Source organism: Dermacentor albipictus, chromosome 2 (genome assembly GCF_038994185.2).
Source record: "Dermacentor albipictus isolate Rhodes 1998 colony chromosome 2, USDA_Dalb.pri_finalv2, whole genome shotgun sequence".
NCBI classification, from domain to species: domain Eukaryota; kingdom Metazoa; phylum Arthropoda; class Arachnida; order Ixodida; family Ixodidae; genus Dermacentor; species Dermacentor albipictus.
This window is the reverse complement of record NC_091822.1, coordinates 106,980,482-107,005,286: the sequence shown is the minus strand read 5'-3', so window position 1 is coordinate 107,005,286 and position 24,805 is coordinate 106,980,482. Positions and strand designations below refer to the sequence as shown.

Genomic DNA, 24,805 nt, shown 5'->3' with positions numbered 1-24,805 from the left:
AAAAAAATGATGAGTATGGAGTTGTGTGTAAAAGCAGGAACAGTGACAGAGGAAGTATGTGATGGTCTCTTCCTTTTTTTTTCTCTTTGATTGAGGTACAGCAACGGCCACATATCCCGAAGCTGAGAAAATCGAAAAAAAGGAAGAAGAAGAATAAGAAATCGATGGATACATTACATCCAAACTAATTTCGCACACCTTAAATCTAACCGGTAGTACCTACAAGTAGTACTTTCAAGCGTTATCATCCAGCGGCGGAAGTAAATATTTAGGAAGCTACCCGGCGTAGCGTTCATTTCGTGCTGCGAACCTCGGCGAACGCTGCGGCGGGTATCTTCAGGGACATGCCTCCGTGTGGTGCAGAGAAGGGTGCACGCAGGAGGAAGTAGAGAGGGGCGTCTCGTTCATCTCGGTGGCCGACCGACCGACCGAGCGAACGGAGGGGCCGCGATAGCGCCGCTGATATATGGAGTGCACCGGCAACCCAAGGACAGCTCGGGTGAGCGAAGCATCGCGCAGCTCGGCGATCGAACCGGCGCCGGGGGTGCGGGAAGCAGCAGCCCGTCTCCGGGCGATCTCGCGCGTTCGAGCGGCGCGCGGTATACGATACACGTATGCACGCATTACGTGAGGCGGCAGCGGTGCACGGCCAAGCGGCGCCGAAAGAAGCAAGGAAGAACCCGCCACTCTCCCGTTTGGAATGCGAAATGCGATCGCCTCAGCTGCTACCGCCGCCGCCGCGGCAGAGGTCTTTTTTCCGATACGCGGAGTCGATAAAGAGAAACCGCCCTTCGCATTATTTCGTCTCCTCCGAGTGAGCCGTAAACCCGCTGCCGCCACGTGTGTTCCATCCTCGGTGCCTGGGCGAGCTGTAGCAGTGGTGCAGCATATGTAGCCGATTTGCATTTACGTGCCGGCTATATAAAAAAAAAAAACTTCGCCTCTCGGGGTCACGTTTGGGCGCTCACTGCGTCGAGATTGATTCGTGGTGGACGAAGATGGGTACGACCTTCTGAAAAGAAAATTAAATGTGAGTGTATTATTATTATTATTATCATTGTTGTTGTTGTTGTTGTTGTTACACTCGTTGCATTATCCCTGGCTGGGATAATTGAATAATTGTTTTCGAATCGTGTCTTTCTTGTCGCATCATCAGCGCTCCCAGCTGCGCTCTGCCTAATGTAGCACCAGCATGGCCGCGAGTAGTGGCTGACGCGCGCGCGCGCACACACACACACACACACACACACACACGCACGCACACACACACACACACGCACACGTACATATATATATATATATATATATATATATATATATATATATATATATATATATATATATATATATATATATATATATATATATATATATATATATATATATATATATAAAATCTACACCCACACCCTGGTCGAAGAGGCGCGCGCGCTTGGTTGGTTGGAAGCAGGAAATTCGATTCCAGCTGACCGGTCACCGTCAATCTGCAGCACTTGAGCGGGCAACTCGACGGAACGCGGATTTCGGGCCTCCGCGAAAGACCCACCCGCCAAGTGACGCTTCTCGGCTCGCGCGCCTCGACTGGGTGGAGAGACCCCCGGGGACGGATTCCGCCAGGCATGCGTCGCTTCGCTGTTATACGGTTCGCGCGGATCAGAAGCGAGCGCACGGAGCCATATAAGAGGCAAATAAGATAAGCGAACCGGCGTTCGCGTGAGTGCAGCGAAATCGTGTTCGCGTGAGTGCTACACTTTTTCCCATGCCCGCCTCCACGCGGCATCTGTGTTTAGCTTTTTTTTTCTCGCAATCATGTGAAAGATGCGCGCATTAGGGAAGCGCTCATTCGAACCCAACGTCTTCAGCTTTTCTTTGCCAGTGCGCGTAAGGAAACGCGCATTCGATAAGCTGAAAAGCAAGCGACTGAAGTCGCTGAGACTTTTTAAAGGTCGTTCTTCCCGCAAACTTCTTTCGCGAATGGAATAAATAGATTGCCTGGCGACGTTGTAAATGCGAATTAGAATCGCGCCTCCCTTAACTCGTTGTGCCACTACTCGTATGGAGTGTTGTTTTGATTATTTCTTGCAGGAGGCGCTGAGCCGTGGTCCCATCAAAGAAAGAGAAGTAGCGCCTTTTTTCCTGTATTAGACTCCTCTCTCTCTAAACTGCTGTCTCTGTTGCAGTATAATTGTTTCATTTTAATATCCTTTCTATTAGACGAGTAAGGTAGCCCGCTTGAGAATTTCATATTGTTCAGGCTTTCTTCCCAAGCAATCGGTCATTGCACTGCTGCCCTTGCGTAGGGGACGGGAGCCAGTCAACATGTTTTAGTGTATGTAGCATTTTCTCGCATCAATTTGGGTGTACGGTCGACCCCTAAATTATGACACGTTCAACTTAATTCAATTAAATCTCGTTCTCCTCATCATTTGGAGCGCAATTGCAGCTTGGATTAGAGTTATATGACCGACCCGTATGAACTGATCGTGTGCAAAAGTTGGAAGCACTGATTGCTGCTTAGTCTCACGTCTAAATGAGCTGAGGGGCTATGGGCGATGAGAAGTGGCAGAAAAATATTATAAATGAATCCGAAAGTAGATCCACTGAAATAAAGGCAGATAAAAAGAGAGATATACAGTTGTACGAAATGGTTTAACGTCTACTCTCTCTTTACGATGCCCCTTCAATACACCGTTCCCAAATTTGTTTTAATGCAAATCGCTGTGGGTATGCAGTATATTAATACCTAAATACGAAAGGCTGAGAGTGGATATCGACGCAGGCATAACCAGAAGAACAAATACATTTAGTTATAATTAAATTGACATTAGTTCGTCCCTTCTATACAATTCACCTCCAAGGGACGTTTCCTTCCGTTTTCTAGTCAACAGATTCTGACCATCATCAGATACGACGCCACTTTTCTATATTTTCTTTTCATGTAACCGGTCATGTAACAAACCGGTCCCGACGTTTTTTTTTAGAATCACGTAAGCAAACAAACAAACAAACAAGCAAACAAACAAAGTAAATAGATAAATGAATGAATGAATAAATAAATCATAAGTTCACACACCTGCTTGTTACACATTGATGACTGTCATTTGACATCACGATGGCATCCAATCATTCTCTGATTATGCACGCACCCACACGAATTTCTGCACCGTACCATGGTCCTTCGCGAAGTAGCGCAACTTTATGATCCACTGGCTCTGTCTATCAACCCGCTACGTCCTTTGCCTACTGACACGGCCTACCTACTAACGACGGCCTTATAAAGAAACTAGCTGGCATAATTTATCATGACGCATCATTTATGAAACATTTGATGAATAATTTACGCCATGCGTGTCTACCACAGTGGTTTTGTCCAACGCCCTCAATAGCCCACCAGGTAACGAAAAAAAAAACACACACACACACACAAAACGTGTGCAGTTCACAAACACTGCAATAATTTTTTTCGCTCTCGATTTCTCTGTTTCATCACAACCTTCGCCATACGACGCACATCACGCACCGGTTATCAGGACCGTCTTATATCAACGCCTGATTATATACTACCTCAGATATCGACCGGCCTGTGGAGTTCTGCGCCTGAATCGCGAACGCAACTGCAGTGAACTGTAGTGCAAAAAACCCGCCGTGGTTGCTCAGTGGCTATGGTGTTGGGCTGCTGAGCACGAGGTCGCGGGATCGAATCCCGGCCACGGCGGCCGCATTTCGATGGGGGCGAAATGCGAAAACACCCGTATGCTTAGATTTAGGCGTACGTTAAAGAACCCCAGGTGGCCAAAATTTCCGGAGTCCTCCATTACGGCGTCCCTCATAATCAGAAAGTGGTTTTGGCACATAAAACCCCAAATATTAGTAGTGCAAAAAATGCACAAACACCGTACGGGTGTGACGCTGCAGCTGCGCACTATATAGTCGCGAATCATCATGTGCAAACCTCGTCATATCTGGGCGCCCATTGTGACTCGCTCGGCGGCGCTTTTTTTTTTTTTTTCCGCGCACGCTTCGATGCACACTTTATATTCACAGATGCAAGCACGCGAGTAGTGCTACGTGTCAGCGCAGTTGGCCTTCTGTACAGCGCACCCCTGCGGCCTTGGGCCGCCTTTTTTTTTTTAACACGTCACTGTTATCCATAAGCGCACACGCTCCCTCGGACAGTTTTGTTGGCACTTATAGCTGCTCGAGTGTGGTCGAAAAAAAAAATAGACAAAGTCACGGAGAACAGAGCGACGTTATCCGAAATCTGCCGAAGTCGTCGTTGGGGATTTGTCGAGACCGGTTTTATTTCGGTTTGCATCTGCGTCTTTCCGTTGAAAAAGTTAAAATTGCTCGCAAAGGAAAGGGAAGACAGGTTCCTTTTTTTTCGTTTCGTTTATACGTTGTACATTTATTGTTCACGCGAATATATCCTTGTTGGAAACTCTATTATCCCGATTACATTCTCGGTTGGCGTCTGCCAGTTGCGCATGACTGCGTCGCCAGCACATTGATTATTATTATTATTATTATTATTATTATTATTATTATTATTATTATTATTATTATTATTATTATTATTATTATTATTATTATTATTATTTATGCGTGCCTAAGCCCTCAAATCCTGGAGTTGTTCCTGGGCACGTTAAATAAATGATTGGTTGGTTGATTGATAATTATTATTATAACACCTTGGACAGCAATAGAAAGTGCATTTCCGATCGCAGTCGTGCCCTTACAAGGAAGGAGCCTAATAATATGAAAAAAAGGAGAGCCCAGGACAGGTCCCACAGAGGAAGTGATCGACGCAATTGTCGGCGATCCATTTAGCTGACTGATATACAGGGTGTCCGTAAAGCCATGGCGCACTTCTGGCCGGTCACAGCAGAGCAACAAAACAAGACATAAATGTGAAATATTCACCAAATAGAAGGAAAACTCTCCAAGTTTTCTGTGGTATGATGTGCAAGGGTGTTCGCCACACATGTGATGAAGCAGCACCACGAACTGCGAGGCAGTGGATCGGCCCACACCAGTCGAGATTCGGAGGGTATATAGAGGCAAAGTTCAGCGTGTTCTGTGGCTTGACTAAATTCGAATCCGCGACCAAACTGCGATGTGAACATCGTCACGCGTACGACGGAGCGCCACCATTTAATCATTCAAAACGGAGAATCACGGACGTTATATTCACTCTGTTAACGACAGACGTCCTCAACCATGTATGGGAAGAACTTGCATATGGTCTAGATGTGTGCGGGGCAACAAATGGAGGCCACATCGAACTGCACTGAACAGGCACGAAACTTGGAGAGCTTTCGTTTTATTTGGTGAAGATTTCACATTTCTAGCATGTATCGTTGATTTCCTGTGACCGGTCAACACTGCGCCGTGACTTTACGGACGCACTGTATGTAGATCAAGTGACGACGAAACGAATACACAGTTTGAAATGACACAATTACACACACACACACACACACACACACACACACACACACACACACACACACACACACACAAACGCATATATATATATATATATATATATATATATATATATATATATATATATATATATATATATATATATACAGAGAGAGAGAGAGAGAGATGAGAAGCACAACTTTGCGGTTATCTTTGGTTTATTCTTTCTAAATACGTTTGGCCCATTGAAAAATCCAGCTGTATATATACAGCCCCCTCCAGCGCAAGCCCAACCTAGCGCTTAATTCTCGTTACGAAGACTACAGACAATAAAGAAAAAAAATCATACGCATCAAGCCCCGTTCGCGGGCGTGCGTGCACCGCGCAGGAAATTCCGTCGCGCGGAGCCCAGTGAATCTAAGCGCGGGAAATAAGCTCCGGCCTCGTCCTTGAGCCCGTCGAGTCGACACGGTAGGACGAGCACGCGCGTACCATGTCGACAAAACGACGCGACAACGCCCAGACTGCGTTTGCACCGCTGGCTATATATCTGCGAGGCTTGTATGCATGCAGCACTGAAGAGCGCGTCAACGCACACACGTATGTGTCCTATGTGCGCATTACCCGCCGTGGTTGCTCAGTGGCTATGGTGCTGGTCTGCTGAGCAGGTCGCGGGATCGAATCCCGGCCACGGCGGCCGCATTTCAATGGGGGCGAAAACACCCGTGTACTTAGGTGCACGTAAAAGTACCCCAGGTGGTCCAAATTTCCGGAGTCTTAAACTACGGCGTGCCTCATAATCAGAAAGTGGTTTTGGCACGTAAAACCCCTTAATTTAATTTTTATATGCGCATTGATGTGCGCTTGGTTAGGATAACTGTTTTTATTGGACAGTGGGCACGACTGTCTATTAACTATTGAGGGGGAACAACATACGCTTTTTAGGTGGTTAGCTTTATTTTTTTCAAAGTAATGCTTTCTTTGTCAACGTCCTTCTCTTCCTCCCCGTTTTGTGTTTGCATTTCTACATAGTTCGGTTCCGAACGGTGCAGTGGATAAACATAAACCTTGCATGTGATTAGGCGCCGCGCAACACGAAAAATAAACGCGGTTGCGCGCATCGCATTTGGTCGCGCAGCATTTCATTAACCGCTTCACTAAATCTTCGCCTCACGTAACTTCCAAGGTGGGCGTTTGATCTGCATAACTCCATAACGGGCAGCCTAAACCGCATGTATCTCGGCATCGCCGGCCCCGATGTGGCCTATAGATTCGCGCTAACAGCAACAATTATTATACAGACAGCGAGCGACACGTCGACGTCCTCGACCCCGTCTTCTACACTCGCGGCCGCGCGTTTGAGCTGAGCCTACATTACGTTAGGCGGTTCGGTGTGGCGGCTGACGCGGCAGACCGAGCGCGCGCGAGGCCTCCGTCGTGCGATGCACGCGTGCGCGTCTGCATGCAAAGTGCCGAGGTAGAAGAGAGAGAGAGGGGGAGAGAGAAGGTAAGGAGGAGGTGCCGAGGTAGTAGAGACAGAGAGAGAGGGAGAGAGAGAAGGTAAGGAGGAGGAGGTCGTAAGTCTCTGACGCCCGCGGCCAGCGTCGGGACGCGACGAAGCGGAATGCCTCGGCGACGACGAGAAGACGCCGCGTGCCTTCGAGGCCTGTCGTCACGAGCACCTGGTTCGTGGACGTGCATAATAAATATACGCGGCGGCTTGTTAGGAAACCCTGCCGTCCGCTCGGCCTTAACACAACGCCGCCCCCGCAGATTCGGTCGGCGCTCACGACGGCGCATGCGCGCTAGCTCGCAAGTGTGCGTACCCTGCTCATAACCGGTGACGCATGCTGTGTGAGCGCCATAAAGATATACGACACTCTGGTTGAGGAAGGAAGGAAGGCTTATCAGACAAACGCGAAGCGTAATGCGCACAGCGACGTGGGAGGACAGCACACGGGGCAAGGCGGGTGGGCTTGTCCCACCGGGTGTCCAACGACTACGGTGCGCAGTACGTTAACGCGACACTGCAGGACCAAGTTCAAACGCTGGCTCACGACCAGTAGATTTACCTCCTTGGAGTATTTCTTGGCTTCACTTTTATCTCTCCACCTCTCACAGCGTTTACCTTGTAGAAAGAAAACGCTATCAATTAGTGAATAAAATCTCAACTAAAGATTGAGGTTCTCTCTCTCAATTCCTGTTGTCTTCAAAAAGCGGTTCCGGTGACTGGCTGGGGACGTCAGCAGCTTCTACAGCTAAAAATTGTTTTCGGGGAATGGGGCGGAGGGGGGTGTAGCGTTTTTAGCATGTTCGTAGCCTCCTTCTGGGTGCTATATATCAGATTATTCGCACTGAGTTTATTAACATATTTGGGAAGGCGTTGGGGACACAAACATCTGCCTGCTGACGACTTCGCTGACTGGTGTAAAGAGGAGGAAGTCGACTGTTGCCGCCATGATTAACTTTCCTTTCCTCAGCTACGTAACCAACGGCACCGCAACGGCTGATGGCATGAAAGAAGAGCCTTCTAAAACAAGGCTGCATTAATTCAGTCACTTATTTTTTTTATTTGTGTCCAAGGAGAAGTTGGTGCTTGTGAACGGCACCGACTGTCCCCTCTTCCTAGATTTATTTGCGTGTCCCAAGTAATGCGCAAGTTTCAACCAATGTCGAAAGAATGCGGTAAAAATAATTTAAAGTTCACATGCACACACCATAAATACATAAAAACAAATGTTCCCGAGCAGTTCACGAAACACAGCTGTTACTATGGAAGTACAAACGACGTATCTCGTTGGTGTGGAAATACCGCAATGACACCCGAACAAGCACACAACAGCATTGATTAACTCATTCATTCATCCGATGCAACGCAGAAATAGTTACTTTCGAATAAGCAAGTAATAATTTGCCACGGCGAGATATTTAGGAAACTTGGGACGTCTCATGCAGCTGTTTACGGACCTCAAGCACGTGGTGCTGACGCCCACATTTAATTGTTGCATCCAGGTTTCGGACAGTAGTTGACGTCCATACGTGGTCAACGTGGTCAATGTGCTATTTCTTAACTGCGAATGACTCGTCTTAGCATCTTTTTTTTTCTCTCTCTCTCTCTCTCGTGTCTATAGCTGCAATCGAAAATGATCGGGTAACGCTGACCGAGTATCGCCAGTAAATTCAACGAACTCGACAGCAAGACTAGCGGGAAATTTCCGCGCACTCTATCAGAATTCTATAACGCAGCATAGCCGTAACAGCGTGAAGAAAGGATTCCCCATGATGGGAAACTGTATTATATAGCACAACTCCAACAACGAGCAGAAGACGCACTCAACGAGCATGGCATTTTTTTCCCTCTTTCAGTGTTGGCATCTGCAATGGGATTACACACCAACAGAACGTGTATGCGACTTGCATGCAAACATATCAGCTATACACTTCTGATACCGTGAGACCAGGCCACAGGTGACCGCTTCCCCCTCCCCCCTCCCCCCCCCCCCGAAGTTCGCGAAGTGCATACGTGAATCACGTCGTCTACTGCGACGCGCAGCCAACTATCCCTGCCTCTAATGGCACTCAGAAGTTGGATAGAAACTGACAGTGTCAATGGGGAAGCACATGTGAGGATGTAGAACACCTTTTAAAATGCCGCAGATACTCCCAACCAAGAAGCCGCCGACTTGTGTCAACATTGATGAAGCTTGATCGCAGATCGATGAGTCCAGTATAGCTCCTGGGACACTGGCTTCTCTTAAGGAAAGTGAACTCTTTCAATTTTTGGAGGCGAGTAATATAATCGATAAGTATTAGGGCTAAAAACTACATGTAGATTTTGCCGATGAAATGTAATGAATATTATGTATGTATGTATGTATGTATGTATGTATGTATGTATGTATGTATGTATGTATGTATGTATGTATGTATGTATGTATGTATGTATGTATGTATGTATGTATGTATGTATGTATGTATGTATGTATGTATGTATGTATGTATGTATGTATGTATGTATGTATGTACGTACGTACGTACGTACGTACGTTATTTTCGCACTGGAAGAAGAGTGATTTGTCTCAAATTTTCTTCCTTGTGACGTATTGTGCACCTGTATTGTACCTTCAGTGTCTGCGACATCTTAGTCAGTATTTCTTTGTTGTGAAATTTGTTGCTTTGAGGATTTATCATATTGTCATTTCATTATAACGTGTTTCTTTTACTTTTGCGATGTTGTGTGACTTGCGATGTATTGCTATGTTTCTCCCGTAAAAAGGAGCAGCCGGCACTGTCAACACAAGTGTGAAATCATTAAAAAAGCAGCACAACTCCGTATGAGTGAAGGAAACGAGATACATTAACAAACAAAACAAATATACTAAACATACAGGAGAGAGGGGGGGGGCGCCTCTCGGTGCCAACATCCCCTTATTTTTCATGTCAAACGTAAAAAAAAAAAATTCTCGCTCTTCCACCATCCTTCCTGTGTTTCATTTCGAATATTTGCTTCTGGCGTCGGAGGTCGCGGACGAAATCTGCCGAGAGGAACTCTCGCGACACCTGACGGCAATAAAGGTGTCAAGTAGAGTAAACAAACACGGCGCAGCTGCAGCGAAAGCCCGACGCACGAACGTAAGAAGTCAACAACAACAACAAAAAAAAGCAAAGGCCAAGAAGCCAGGGTTTCGGAGCATAATGCCTCCCTTCTCGCAAGGACGTCGCCTTCCGTCTTCTTTCCGCGTCTTTCGCTGCTCGCGCGGCGCGGTTGCCGGCTCGTACGCGATAGCTGCGTGACCGAGACCACGGCGAGCCGTACGAGAGAAGACAGAAAAAAAAAAGAAAAAAGAAAAAAAAAGAGAAAAACGTAAGCTCGAGAGAAGACAGGTTGGGACACGGAGATGGGAGGGGGGAGTGTCGCGACAGACGCAACGAAGCTGCAGCGTATGCGGATGCGAGCGACCACCGCCGCGACAGTGCCGCCTTCGCCACCCCCCACACCCGTTTTCTTTAGTCGACCCCCCCCCCCCTCTTCCACGGAGAACCGCGACTCGCCGAAAATAGGCGCCCACATCCGCGCGCGCCACCGCGGCGACGGCCGCCGAGGTTGTTCACAGAAATGGGGCCGCCAGACGAGCATCGGGCCGGCGTATAGACTCCATGTGCGCGGGCCACCCCGTTGAGTCCCAATGTGTTGGGACCGACATAAAGAAAGTAACGGACAAAGAAATTGTCGGACAGAATTGTTAGGTCCGATGAGCATTAGTAATTGACTACTTAAATAAATAAATAAATAAATAAATAAATAAATAAATAAATAAATAAATAAATAACGAATGTACAGATATGAGTGCTGACCGCACTTCTGTCTAGCTTTGGACGCTTACACCTGAACGGTGGGCAGGAGTGAAGGGGAAGGGGTGCGGGGCGGGTGTGACTATGGCATAAAGTGACAGGGAGAGAGCATGGAGCAAAGAAGTGTTTACGTATATACAACACAGTGATGGAGGTAAGAGACCCAAAACTGCCCAGTGGGCTCGATAGACCACATGAGCAAAACCGTTCAGGGGATTGGGCAACGGGGAGATTCCGTGCAGTGTCATTTGACGTGCACACGCACCTCGTTGAACGGGCGTTTCGCGTATCACCCAACGTAGTGCTAGGCGCGTGGCCAGGCAAACGTGTCCGGCATCCACCAAATAGCGTTTCTCTCCTTCCAAAGCCCATCAATCATTTCCCGAGGAGATCCTTCCACGCTTGCAACGCGCTTGCGCAAACGCCGTCTGTCTCGGTTTGTTATTTTTCCTCGGTCAATCGTCGCACCCAAGTAGGCAGTGGCCTCATTTCTACTCATGAACCTTTAGCCGCAGCCCGCACCCGCCGCGTCCCTCTCGCAATTAGCCGCCGAGCCAACAGCCGTGGGTAAAGGCACGGGCAAATTAGCGAACACTACACTTCCGGCCTCCTGCGGCTACAAGTTGTCGTGTCGGTTTCGGCAACTACACTATGGCCTCGGTCGCAGCTTCGACCGCGAACAATGGCCGAGATCGAAGACGCGGGCCCCTTGTAGGACACTCCGTTTAGTTGGCGGAAAGGCATGGGATTGAGGCCGGAAACAAATGATATACCCTGCTGGAAGCAGAGCCGCTCCGGTGACCCACAGAAGATCCTCCTCTGACGGCTCTTCGCTGGCGCACTGGCAACCGAGTCTGCTAATTGCCCGCGGTACCGAAGGCCTAATCCGCGCCTAGTACGCCGTTAGGGTACTTACGGGCCACACGGGGGGGGGGGGGGGGCGAACTTTCGCGTCAGCGAGCCTCAATTATAGGGGCTTCTCTCACCTCTGCAGTTCCCCTTCCCGAGAAACTGACTTCCGGACGAAAAAAAGAAGGGAAGGTAGGGAAAGTTGGATGTCTACTGACGGTCAGAAAGACTCGTTAATCTCGGCTCCAAGTTCCCGCTGTGCGACTAGAGAGAAAGAGAGAGAGAGCGAGATGGATGGATAAAGCGAGAGGGAAAGAGAGAGAGAGAGATGGATGGATAAAGCAAGAGGGAAAGAGAGAGAGATACACGAAGGGAAGCATGTTAACCAGTCAAGAGTCTGGTTGCCTAGCCTACGCTGGGGTAAGAGAGAAGGGGAAGAGAGAGAAGGGAGAGAGAGTGAGAGTGTACAGAGACGTGTACGGACAGTAATTGATTCAAAGCCGCTCGTGCAAACTAGACGTTCTCAGAAAGCACGAAAGTGCATTCACTGCCTCCTGAGCCGATGATTCACGGGGATGGTGTTCTAGTACTGTCTGCTCATTCAGAGGATGATCGTGCCGTATACGAGTATGTACCGTCTCATAGAAGGATCGACGACAAGTGTTCCCTGATCTACGATTAACGGGTGCCTCGAAATTATTGCGATAAGTGATAGCGATCTACGACTCGGAGCTTATAATAGGGGATATGCGAAATTTCTGCAAGTGCGCTTTCCCATACACATCTCTTCTGACCCGCACGTGATGACACACGTTGCTCTAGAAGTGGAAATAAAGCAGGCGAGCAATAGTTGACGCTTACCCTTGCCAGCGCGCCTCTTCATTACTACACCGTCGCTGCTTGCAAGCCTACCCGCGGCTCAATGAAAACTTGAGCCGGTGGTCGGCCATCTCGTGTAAGGCATTCTGATAGTGTGAAAAAGCCTACTTCCAGAGAGAGAGAGAGAGAGAGAGAAAGGCAAAGGAAAGACAGGGAGGTTAACCAGAGATTATCTCCGGTTGGCTACCCTGTTCTGGGGGAAGGGAAAGGGGATGCAATAGGTGAGAAAGAAAGAAGGATAAAAAAAGGAAAAAAAAACCTAAGCACACACACGCACGTACACACGAACTATTTCTGTGGGCACTGTCCCGCAACCCGCAAAGGCATTCCTAGTCGTACGCAGTGTCACCGTACAGTCCTGCGCCACACAGTGTACTGTCACAATTTGTCAGAAAGTCCCGTGTCTTTCAAGTATCGCAGCACCGCCTTCATACCGGATCGCGCTGATGTTCGCGTAGGCCAGGTTCCAAGGATCTTGTCTTCTGTCATTGGGCGCTTGTCCAGTTTGTCTAAGGTGGCTGAGAGGACAGTTCTTTGTAGGTTAAAACGAGAGCACTGACAAAGAAGATGCTCGATCGTTTCGTTGCACCCGCAGAAGTCACACAGTGGGCTGTTGGCCATTCCGATAAGGAAAGAGTAGGCATTTGAAAATGCTACTCCAAGCCATAGACGGATAAGAAGGGTGCAGTCACGTCGTGGAAGCTCGGACGGAATATGGAGCCGTAAATTAGGGTCCAGAGTATGGAGGCGTGCACTTGTGAAATCGGATGAATTCCACTGGGCTAATGTCAGGTGACGCGCAAGTGTGGCAAGTTTTTTCGCTGCGTCGGCTCTCGAAAGAGGAATGGCAACGCAGTTGACGCCGTCATGGGCAGATCGGGCAGCTGCGTCTGCTCGATCATTGCCATGTATGCCACAGTGACTAGGCAACCACTGATATATTATATCGTGTCCTTCGTCAACTAGTCGATGGTGGACTTCTCTGATCTCTGCGGCGAGCTGCTCATGTGATCCATGGCGCAGTGCTGAGAGTACACTCTGGAGGGCTGCCTTGGAATCACAGAAGATTGACCATGCCTGGGATGGTTCCTCCTTAATAAAATGAAGGGCCGCACGCAGGGCTACGAGTTCAGCAGCTGTCGTTGATGATACATGTGACGTCTTTAGCTGTATCTTGGCGGATCTTCTTGGTATCAGCACAGCGGCAGCTGCGCTTGCAGATGTAACTGAACCGTCGATGTAAACGTGTACGCGGCCACTGTGCACCTCATGTAAATGTTCTAACGTGGCCTGCTTAAGGGCAAACGAGGACATGTTGGCTTTCTTCATGATTCCTGGGATGGTGAGGCGTATGTCAGGTCTGTGCAGGCACCATAAAGGTAAGGATGGTCTTGCTGCAGGCATGTAGTTCGATGGCAATGAGGGGCGATTGGCATCAATTAAACGACTGAAAGTTGTGTGTGGCCTTTCTGTGGGTAGAGCGGCAAGATGGTGAGAAGGTAATCGGGCAACGTGCCGAATATGCGCCCTGAGAGCGTCGGTTGCCAAGTACGTTGATATTGGGTGATCTCGAGCTATGACGATCGTTGCCGCTGTAGACGCACACCTCGGAAGACCGAGACACGTCCTTAGGGCCTGAGCTTGTAGTCCCTGGAGTACACGCAGGTTTGTTTTGCAGGTGTTGCCAATCACAGGGAGGCTGTATCTTGCGAAGCCGAGGAACAAGGCGTTATACAGCTGCAGCATTGACCGCACCGAAGTGCCCCATGATTTTCCGCCGAGAAATTTGAGGAGATGTATTATTGTCAATAATCTCTTCTTCAGGTATGAAACATGCGGGCTCCATGATAGGTCTCGGTCAATAATTACCCCTAAAAAGCGGTGTTTTCGTGCATTTGCTACTGCTTGCCCATTGACCTTTACACTGTAACGCTTCATTTCCTTCCGAGTGAATGTAACAAGGCAGCATTTCTCTGAAGACAGCTCTAAGTTCTGTTTTCGCAAGTACAGAGATGTTATCGTAGCTGCCTTTTGCAGCCGTGCTCGTACCTGCAGCCGTGTTACGGCAGACGCCCAAATGCAGATATCGTCGGCATATATTGATACCTGAACTGTGTTGGGCAAGGATCGGACTAGGCCAACGAGCACTAGGTTGAAAAGCGTCGGGCTTAACACTCCGCCTTGTGGTACTCCACGGCACGTTTGGTGTTGAGTCGTGGCGCCATCCTCGGTCATCACGAAGAAATGCCTGTCGGTCAGATAACTGCACAGCCACTGAAAAGTGCGGCCACCGATTCCGGCTTCAGTAAGAGCATTTATAATGGCATAATGTGCTATATTATCATAGGCGCCTTTTATGTCTAGGAATAATGCAGCAGTGAGTCGTTTCCGGCGTTTTTGATGCTGAACGAATGTAACCAAATCGATGACATTATCTATGGATGAGCGCCCACGCCGGAAGCCAGCCATAGCATCTGGGTACACGTTGTAACTTTCCAGGTACCATTCCAGGCGAGTCAAAATCATTCGTTCCATTATTTTCCCTATGCAGCTGGCCAGAGCGATGGGGCGGTACGATGACAAGTTTAACGGTGATTTGCCAGGTTTGAGAAGTGGAACCAAGCGGCTGCATTTCCAGTCACGTGGAACCAAACCGTTGCGCCAAGACTCGTTGTAATGGTTTAGTAGCATGAGTCGTGCTGTCTGCCCAAGATTGGCGAGCGCCGCATAGGTAACCCCGTCCGGGCCAGGTGACGAAGAGCGCCTGCAAGTCGCCAGTGCCGCTTCAAGCTCCTCCAGCAAAAAAATTACATCCATGCGGGAATCCCGTGGCACAGGAGTAGCACATGGTGTAATTGCGCGTTGTATCTGCAAGCTGGAAAGTCTTGAGCAAAATTCTTCAGCAATGTCAATTTCGCTGCGACCTTGGTGCAAAGCGAGGGCTTTGAAAGGGACACGCTGTTGTGGTGATACGCGAAGCCCACGCACGGTTCTCCATATTTGAGATAATCGCTGACGTGGATCCAAGGACTCACAGAAACGTTTCCATCTTTGAGATTGTAGTGCATCGATGCGACGTTGAATCTTCTTTTGCATCCGCCTTGCCTCTCGGAGATCATGGATGGATTTAGTTCTCCGGTATCTTCGTTCAGCCCGCCGGCGAATTGCTCGTAGTCGCTGCAGTTCTGCTTCAAATTCTGCATATTTCGGGAAAGGCTGGAAACTACGCGTAGCCTCTTGCATGGCTTTTTGAATTTCGTGTTCCGGACTTGAAGGGTTCCCTTGCTGACATACTCCCTCCATGTGCGACCGAAACGCCGACCAGTCAATTCGCCGGAGCGTCATGGAGGAGTATTTCGATAGTCCCTTGATCTTCAGGTACGTCGGAATATGGTCGCTTCCATGTGTTTCAATGTCTGTAAACCATTGCACGTTTCTTTCAAGAAGCCGAGAAACCAGGGTCAAGCCTAGGCAGCTGCTGTAGGTAGGCCCGCGTAAATATGTCGGACTACCATCGTTGAGGCAGTAAAGGTCGTGCTGTGTGGCAAAGGATGCTATTCGCCTTCCCCTGGAGTCCATCTTCAGGCTCCCCCAAAGCGGATGGTGAGCATTAAAATCTCCTGTGAGAATCGTAGGGCCGGGTGTCGCTGATAGCACGTCGTGCAGTCGTTTAGAGTCGAAGCCACTTGAAGGAGCAATGTACACAGCAACGAGTGTGAACGTAAGCTTATTCGATTTCACGATTAAACAAACGTACTGGTTGTCGTCGTGAGGCGGAACTGGGTGCAACACGTAAGTCAGATCACTTCTAATATATACAATTACCTTGCTTACATCACCACAGGTAGAGGACATGAATGCCTCATAGCCAGAAATACGTATAGCATTCTGCACGTTCGGTTCGCAAATTACAAGGATGGGAAAACGGTTTTCGAAGACAAAATCTCTAAAATCTGAAATTCTTGATTTGAGACCACGGGCATTCCACTGCAGTAAAGATGCTTTCTTGACTTCCTTGTGGAAGGGCAGCGAGGGGCGGGCCATGGTGTTTGTTATGCGATGCTTTCAAGTACTGGAGTCAGCGCGTCCAATACTTGCAGTGCGCTACGAGCAGCTGGAGTGTCCATGTTCGTCAGCAGCAGACGCATGACATTCGTGAGCGATTTGAGCATGGCAATCACTTGTGAGTCCTTGTTTTGCATTTGGTCAACTGTAGTGACATTTGACTGTAAATGGCGAGTCATTTGCTGTGGCTCTGGCGCGTGGCATGTTCTCGGCAGTGCCGGCCACGCATCACTTGATGAAGCATGGCTACTTCTTTCGTTGACATTCGTGCTCTTACTCGAGACAGATGGAACGGCAGGTGGCGTTGCCGGACGAGACATTTCCCTTGAACCGGAAGAGGGTTTCATGGACTTTCGTTTCCGGGAGCGATGTCGCCTTATCGCTTCAGAAGCATCTCTGTGTGACGATCCGTCTCTGGCCATTTTTCTCAAGATTTTCTGCTCTTTCTTTAGGCGTGGACAGTCTTTTGAGGACGCAGCGTGCGATCCTTGACAATTTGGGCACTTGAGCTCTGTTGCACGGCAAGTGTCGGTGTCGTGATGTTCGGAACATCGTGGGCATATCGTTGTATTTCGGCAGACAGCACTCACATGTCCAATTCTTTGACACCTTCTGCACTGAAGTGGTTTTGGTACGAAAGGTCGTACCACATGACGAAAGTGGCCGACCTTTACATGTGATGGTAGGCAGTCACCTTTAAACACGAGCCTTACACAGGTCGACTTGCCAAGGCGCCGAGCTTCTAGTAAGGCAACACCATCTGTCGCAGGTTTGATTAAAATTGGCAGGTCGCTGTCGTTAATGGATGTGTCAATGTCATAAACAACACCGGCCGTTGTTTCGTTGTCTTGCGGAATGAGGTAGTGGACATTAATGTTGCCCAGGAGCTTGACTACCATCAAAGCATTGATTGCGCTTCGGTTGTGGACGTCAATAGCCAGGATATTCTTTCGAGTATTAATTCTGATATCTTTGATTTCTCCTGGGACAAGAGCCTCCAGAGAAACGGAAATCGCTTGTCGATTAAGGCGGTTGAGGTTGTCGGCGGGTGCGTCCGGCACAAAAAGAATTGTGTGCGCCGATGGCCTGCGCTGTGGAATGACGGTAGACTTACTTGACGAAGACCGTCCGCTGATGTTTCTTCTCTTGGCCTTCCGGTGTACCACTCTTTCGAAGCCTTCGTCATCTGAGGCGTCATCGCTTGAGTAGGAGTACAGCGCAGTGTCCTCGCTGTCAGCTTGACTCGGTGGGCAATTTCTCTTCCTCGGGCCGGTACCTGACGAAGCAGTCACGTCGCGTCGGCATTCTGCCGACTCCACTTCCATTGCCGTGGCAATGAGAGCGGCGTCTCCCAGTAAAACACGGGAAAAAGCCGAAAATACTGCAGCGCGAAGGAATAGTGGTCTCTACGAGAATCACTTCGTCTTCCTCTCCTACTTCCAGGATTTCGCATATCCCCATGGTGGGCTTTAAGAGAGGGCGCTGCAAAGCTTCTGTTTGGGTTTTGTTACTTAAAAATGCACATACCGCAGCCTGGAACTGAGCCCTCAACCTTGTGTTCAGATGCCGAAATGCATAATCACATAGCCACGACCGTGGGCTCAAAACAAGTGCCACGAGTTAAACAATTTGCTTTCCATGCTGTCTACAAGGTAATACGTTTAAATGTGTCTAGTTCGCCCTCGCAGGTTAAACAGCATTTATTTCCAAGGTAAAAAAGACCAACAACGCCCGTCCGTTAGCGATCGTTTAGAATTAACGCCGTTTCCTATACTGCTGATTAATTACAGCAGAGTCATCGAGGCGCGTGTCCCTGGCGGACACGTCTTTAGCATTCGGCCGGCGCGCACTGTAAGCTCCATTATGTGGGCGGAGGGAGCAACCGAACATCGGCCTCAATCATGAGCGAGCAGATTGCCGGGTCGATCCTCGTCCTTGAGGCGGCTTGCCGGGTGCAGAAGCGACCGCATATTAACTGCCTGCTTAAAGCCAGCGCGAGAGCTTTCGCAACCACCACCACTTTCGAGTCCGTTAAACGACACGCAAAACAAGAAAGAGTGAAAGAGAGAAGGAAAAGAAGGCCAAAGCAGGTTGTTTAACACGGTTATTCTGGTTGGTTTCCTTACATTGGGGGAGGATGAAATGAAAGATAAAGTAAAGGATAAAAGAAAGCGTTAAGAAGTGAAATGAACGCACACAGAACAGTGTCCACTGAGTCGTCCAAAGGTGGTCTCAGTCCAGTCTTCGCCAAAGAAGCGCAGCACGAATGGAGCACGTTCCTTTAAGAACGCACTTCTGCAGGGCTGGTTGGACTGACGTAGTGCTATTTTCCAGCGCAACGAGGCGACAACAGAACACACAGAACCAGACAAAGTGCTGATATGCCACGGGCGCTATAACGTAAAACTATTCCAATCTGCTTTTTATTCCAATCTCCGGACATCAAATTTACGTAACCGCCGACGCAAGCAACGGGCGGTAACCCGCCGCGTTGTTTGAGAAGCCCAATCAAACGGGCTTCTCGCTTATAGGATGTCACTTTCTTTTGCTTTCAAAGCGAATAGTTTTTCTTATTTGATTGGTCGAGAAGAGGCGAGGAGCACGCTCAAATGGAGAGAGTTTCGTTGGGGCCGAGCCAGCGCAGTGTAAGTAGATAACCGGATGAGGAGGACGGTGCCGGCGTCTGCAATTGGTACGCTTCCCATTACTGAGCTTGCGGTGGCTGGTCCAAAATCACGGCGGCGTGCGACGGAAGCTTAAGAATGCCGTTAAAACGAAATCTCAGCAATGTAAAGCTGGCAGAGCGATGTCGCACGCGTGCCAAAAGGTCTCGATAACGTTATACTGCCACGCAACATCTTATACGCAAATAAATCCATCGTCCCCGGCAGCTCCGAGTAGCCAGTGCCACAGCGATCGGTGGGCAGCCATGTCATATTCCTCTTGGAACGGGGCATCTCCGTTTATTCAGAAGAACTTCCAGTTTTGTTCGGCATATTAATGCGTCTTTAACGTGTACACGACACTTTGACGGGTTGAGTTTTCGTAGTTTCGTGACGTCGCGCGACAGACAGGTAATGTGGGCGTAGCCCGAAATCATTTGACCAGTAGCAATTGGTCAAACGACGCCTTCTTCGCTAATGGCGAAAAAGGCGTTGGATCAGAAGTTATTATTTTTCCTTCGTTCGATTTAATCACGCATAATCAGTGTGTACATATCATATCGGATGGGGCGTTTTCGCGGTTTTCGCGGCATCGCGTGACAGACAGGCGCTGTGGGTGGCGACTCGGAAATTTTTGGACCGATCGTGGAAGCCTGATTGCCGAATTGAAGCAGAAAGGTTTTTGAATAGCTTTACGTTATAACGCCCATGTATCGTTCTCTCTTGATCTGTATCTCTTAGCTCTAACGCCATGAATCAGCGCGCACGCGCGCACGCTCGCACACGCACACAAACACAAACACAGAAGCAAGGGTTGGGTACAGGCTAGTTCATATTCCATGATATCAATCGTCACTTACAGTGCATACATAGACGAAGGACAAGAAGGACGACGAAGACAAGCGCTTGTCGACGAAGACAGCGCTTGTCTTCGTCGTCCTTTTTGTCCCTCGTCTATGTATGCGCTGTAAGTGACGTTTGATACAAACACAGAGACGCCCGCAGGAAAACAGACAATGTATGCGTTGACGTCCTCTTCCTTGGTAACTTTCGTTCGGTCACGCCTCGTTCGAGCCTTTTAGTATCTCTCACCACAAACGAGGCCATCACTAGAACCTTCAGCCAATCTTTTTCTCTCTGTTCACTGACGCTAAAATGCTACGTAGGGAGAACAAAAGCGCATTCGCGAGTGAGCTGAAATTAATGTCGACTGGGCGTCCCATGTTACGCATGCAAGTCACGGTGTATCGAACCAACGTGGCAAGCTGTTGCGCCTATCCTGTTTCCATCTCTCGGTCTCGAATTGGGCAACTTGTAACAAACGACCCGATGGGCCAGCACGAGTTCCTTCCTTTCTCCGATGCTTGGAGTGTTGCCAAACGAGCGGCCAACGCTTACGGCAGGGCTGCCGTGGACTCACCAAGGGTGCGGGTGCGCGTCTGCAGAGATTTATGCGCCGTTCGCGTCCACATACGATAGAGGTATCAGCTGCTAACGAGACAGTGCAAATTCAGAGAAAGCGTAAGTGCGCAAGGAGGAGAGATAATTCACGCTTAAATGTCCAGGGACTCCTAATGCAGCACGGATCGCGAGGAGCCTGTTGCGAAACTGCGACAAAAAAGCCTGCACTCACGACCGCCTTCGCAGAAGATGAATGGTTGCAAGAACAATGGGCGCCGGGGCGAAGATATTGTTTTCCTCATTTGTAGCTCGGCTTGCAGGCGGCGCTCAACAGGGCGACGGCTGTTGCGCAGAACAATAACGGGGATGGTTTCTTGCTTCCCTGCTTTGTATCTTCTTAAATGTTTTCTCGTCGTTCAGAGTTTCGTTATGCTTTTTCGTGAACATTTGCCGGGGCGGCCGTAGCATTACTTAATTTTGCCGGCGATTTAGACCTGCTACGTTGAGTTGGGTGGCTAAATTAACGTTCCTGCTTTACCGTCGAGACGTGCTAATAATGTTTAATTGAATCTAGGCTATAGCAGGGCTACCACCAGCCTCTGACGGCATAAAAAGTGGGCGTTCTGAATACTCATCATGCGGTCGTGGAATAACTAATGATGAGGGACTCTTGCATGTAAGGTTAAAGTACCCGCTCTATGCCAAGCAGAAACGAGCGTATTTGCGTCAGGGATGGATAACTGAGAAATTGTGCTATACCCTATAGAAGACTATTCTCGGGGCACTCTATAAGAAGCGAAATGTGTAAAACGTTTTTTTTTTCTCTTTTTCTTTCTTTCTATACCAACGATTCAGCATCGAATACTTAAAATATCAGCGTTTATATTTAGCTAGCGTTCAAACGTGGCTCTGCGTCTGCTAGTTGTTATTTCTTGCACCTCCTTTCTGTCTTCTTGTACGCTTACTTTACCTACAGTAAATTAAGTCGTTCGGAGTGCCTTAGTAGCGACATTACCAATACTCAGCACGTGTCGCACTTGATTTAGGTGATAGTATCTTTTTCTTTTTTGCTTTCACCGAGGCATGCAATGGAACACAAAGGGAGCAGTTCTAACTTTTCACGCGTCATGAACAAATCGCCGTATATCTGTCTAGATCGCAGGCTGCCATTAATGTAACTGCCAGTAAAAAAACAAAAACAAAAAAAAACACACGTATTCCGAAAGCCGCGCAGGAGAAAGGGGTTCTTTGCAATGCTTTGTTTAAGATGTTTCCCGTTAAATACCTCAATTGAGTGACTGATTGATTACTTCATTACGTATGCGAGTTTAGGATCAGGAATAAATGTTGTGGGCTTTAAGAGATGCCGCAGAAGAAGGCTCGGCTTAGTCTTTTTTTCTTTCTGAACCTCCTGAGTAACTCCTTTATTAAACCCTTTTCCAGGAAATGTCCACCCCCAACACATTAAAGGTCGATGGTTAGCGAGGGTTAGGGCTTTTTTAAAGAACATATCCGGAACGGAGACCTTTGTTGACCTTGAATCTTGATCGGCGCGACACGCCAGTGCCAACAAGTTTTCCGTAGCAATAGTCAATAATGGGAGAGAACTCCTCTCGGCAGCCTCGCTGAAGACCTCCTCGGTCGACATGGCGGAACGGGCTGCCATAGCTCTCGCATTACTCGACACAAAACGCACTACGGTGTACACGGACTCCCGAGCAGCCATGAGAGCGTTCGCATATAGGAATTGCGAAAGAGGCAGCCAGAATTCTCAACGGCAAACCCCCCTCTGACATTATTCATCACATAGTCTGGTTCCCAACTCACATTTGACCGGACGTATTGCGGGGTCACCTGAAACCCAATGAGATGATAGCCCACGACCATCCGCGAGGTTTCATATGCCGCGACGGGACGGTGTCTCGGGTGAGTTCGGGAGAGCTCGTCCACAGTGATCCTCTAGTTACTTTTCACGAAATCACATCTCATTACAGAGGGAATAGGCAGACTTTTCCCTTCCCCCATCATAAGCTCAACTGATCACAAGCTAGCACGTTTCGCATGCTCCAGACGGGGTCCTACCCCTCTAGGGGCTTTCTGAACATGCTCTACACCGATATTGATCCACTCTGCCCAGATTGTGGCACTGGATTTTGCTCATTAAATCGCATGCTCTGGCAGGGCCCTGTGTTACAGGATTTTAACCAAGAAGAGTGGACGAAGGCAAACACGGACCCCAGACAGGACATCCAGCTCCTGGCAGTCCAGAGGGCCCGTGAGCCAGCGGGGAGGCGTGGCGTCTCTGTTCCGACATGGGACTATAGCCAACAGCTTGGTAGGGGGACCTACCTAGCAGGACCCCTGCCTAGCTGCTGAGGACCCCAATAAAGTTGTTCACTACTACTACTACTACCTCCTGAGTAATTACGCGCATCTAAATGTAAGTATACATATAAGAGAAATATTTTTGGTGTTCTGTTTTTATCAGAAGGCGTCCGGGATTCGAACCCGCAACATCTTGCTCTGTAGCAAAATTCCGCAGCCTTTGGCCAACTGCACTGTAAAATAATTTGCACCCCTAAATGTGAAAAGGGGTGTAAATCTACCTATAATTCGTACCCTTACACCAAAAAAGGGTGTAAGAGTGCGAGTTACAGACAGATTTACATTCTTTCTCACTTTAAGGATGCGAATTACTTTACATTGTGCAGCGGGGTCGGTATACGTTAGGATTCGCAGAAAAGTGGTTTAGATTTGGGAACTCATACTATGGGCAAGCACATGTATCCTCGTGCATACCATGAATGTTTAAAGAAAGAGTGCTTAAGCTTAGTCTACCGGGGCGTTACGCTTACTCTACAGACGAAACAAAAAGAGAAAAACAAGACGGCATATAATTAAATATAATCGCCGATGCCTGTTGCCTGGCTCTCTTTACCGAGGTGCGAGCTCTGGGGGATAACCACTTGACACCCTATGGAAAATGTTGAGAGAGAGAAACTAAAATAAAATAAAATCTGAAAGCCGGCCGAGAAATAAGAGGATTAAGCGTGTTACAACACGTCAAATGTATTCATGTTTAAACAGTGTGTGTTTTTTTTTCCTTTCTCCCGTTCTCTCTCTCCCTCACTCACACACATAAACGCAAACAGACACTGCGCACACCCCGTCGTTGGATTTAACGGGCCGTCCAGGCTTTCTTTCTTTCTTTCTTTCGTTCTTTCTTTCTTCCTTTCATTCTTTCTTTCTTTCTTTCTTTCTTTCTTTCTTTCTTTCTTTCTTTCTTTCTTTCTTTCTTTCTTTCTTTCTTTCTTTCTTTCTTTCTTTCTTTTCCAGCGCTCGGCCAATATATGCGACAGACTCGGCGAATAAGTGGATCGTGCGCGGTCGTTCGCGCCGCGGATTATAGGCCACTCGATCAAACAAAGGCTGCTCGGCGAGAGCATACACAGCGTAAGCGCATCTTCGATTTTTCGTTTACTGCACGCAGGGAATGCGTTCGCCGTTTCAGACCGTTTGTTTTCTCCACACTCCTCATTCTCTCTCTCTCTCTCTCCCTAACCAAACAAGCGCAACTGTAGTCGCTCATATCAGCTCGAGCGTGCGGTAAGTACACATACGCTCGGGGCGCGTTTCGAGCGGTTCGCTGGCTCCTACGAGATTTGACAGAATGGAAAAGACACGGAGCGGCAACCCTTGTCTCTGCTGTAGCACGCTGCACGAAACACTCGTCGTCGCCGCGAAGGAGAGAGAGAGAGAGAGAGAGAGAGGACCTATAGCCAGCTTTCCCGAGAGCCCGGCACGACAAAGCATTGGATAAGTCGAATGCTTTTCATCCGAGTTGTATACCGCGGACGTAATAACCGCATTTTAAAAAAAAATGATACAAAAGGAAAGAGGACGTTAACGAGTGAATCAGTCGTTGTGGAAAATTTCTGCATTCCTCTGCGTTGCTATGAAGCGCTGGCATTTTGTCTGGCGACAGTACACTAAATCACGATGTCGTCTAAAAGGAAAGAAAGAAAGAAAGAAAGAAAGAAAGAAAGAAAGAAAGAAAGAAAGAAAGAAAGAAAGAAAGAAAGAAAGAAAGAAAGAAAGGAAGAAAGAAAATTAGCAGCGAGTGAATAGGAATACGAGTGACGAATACAACTGTTGTATTACAACTGTGACGA

The 24,805-nt window shown here is 48.4% G+C and overlaps 1 protein-coding gene across 6 annotated transcripts in view; it reads right to left on the bottom strand.

Moving 5' to 3' along the window:
• Positions 1–24,805, bottom strand: part of LOC135914901 (kazrin-like) — a 217,267-nt gene that overhangs the window by 87,427 nt on the left and 105,035 nt on the right. The window lies entirely within an intron of this gene.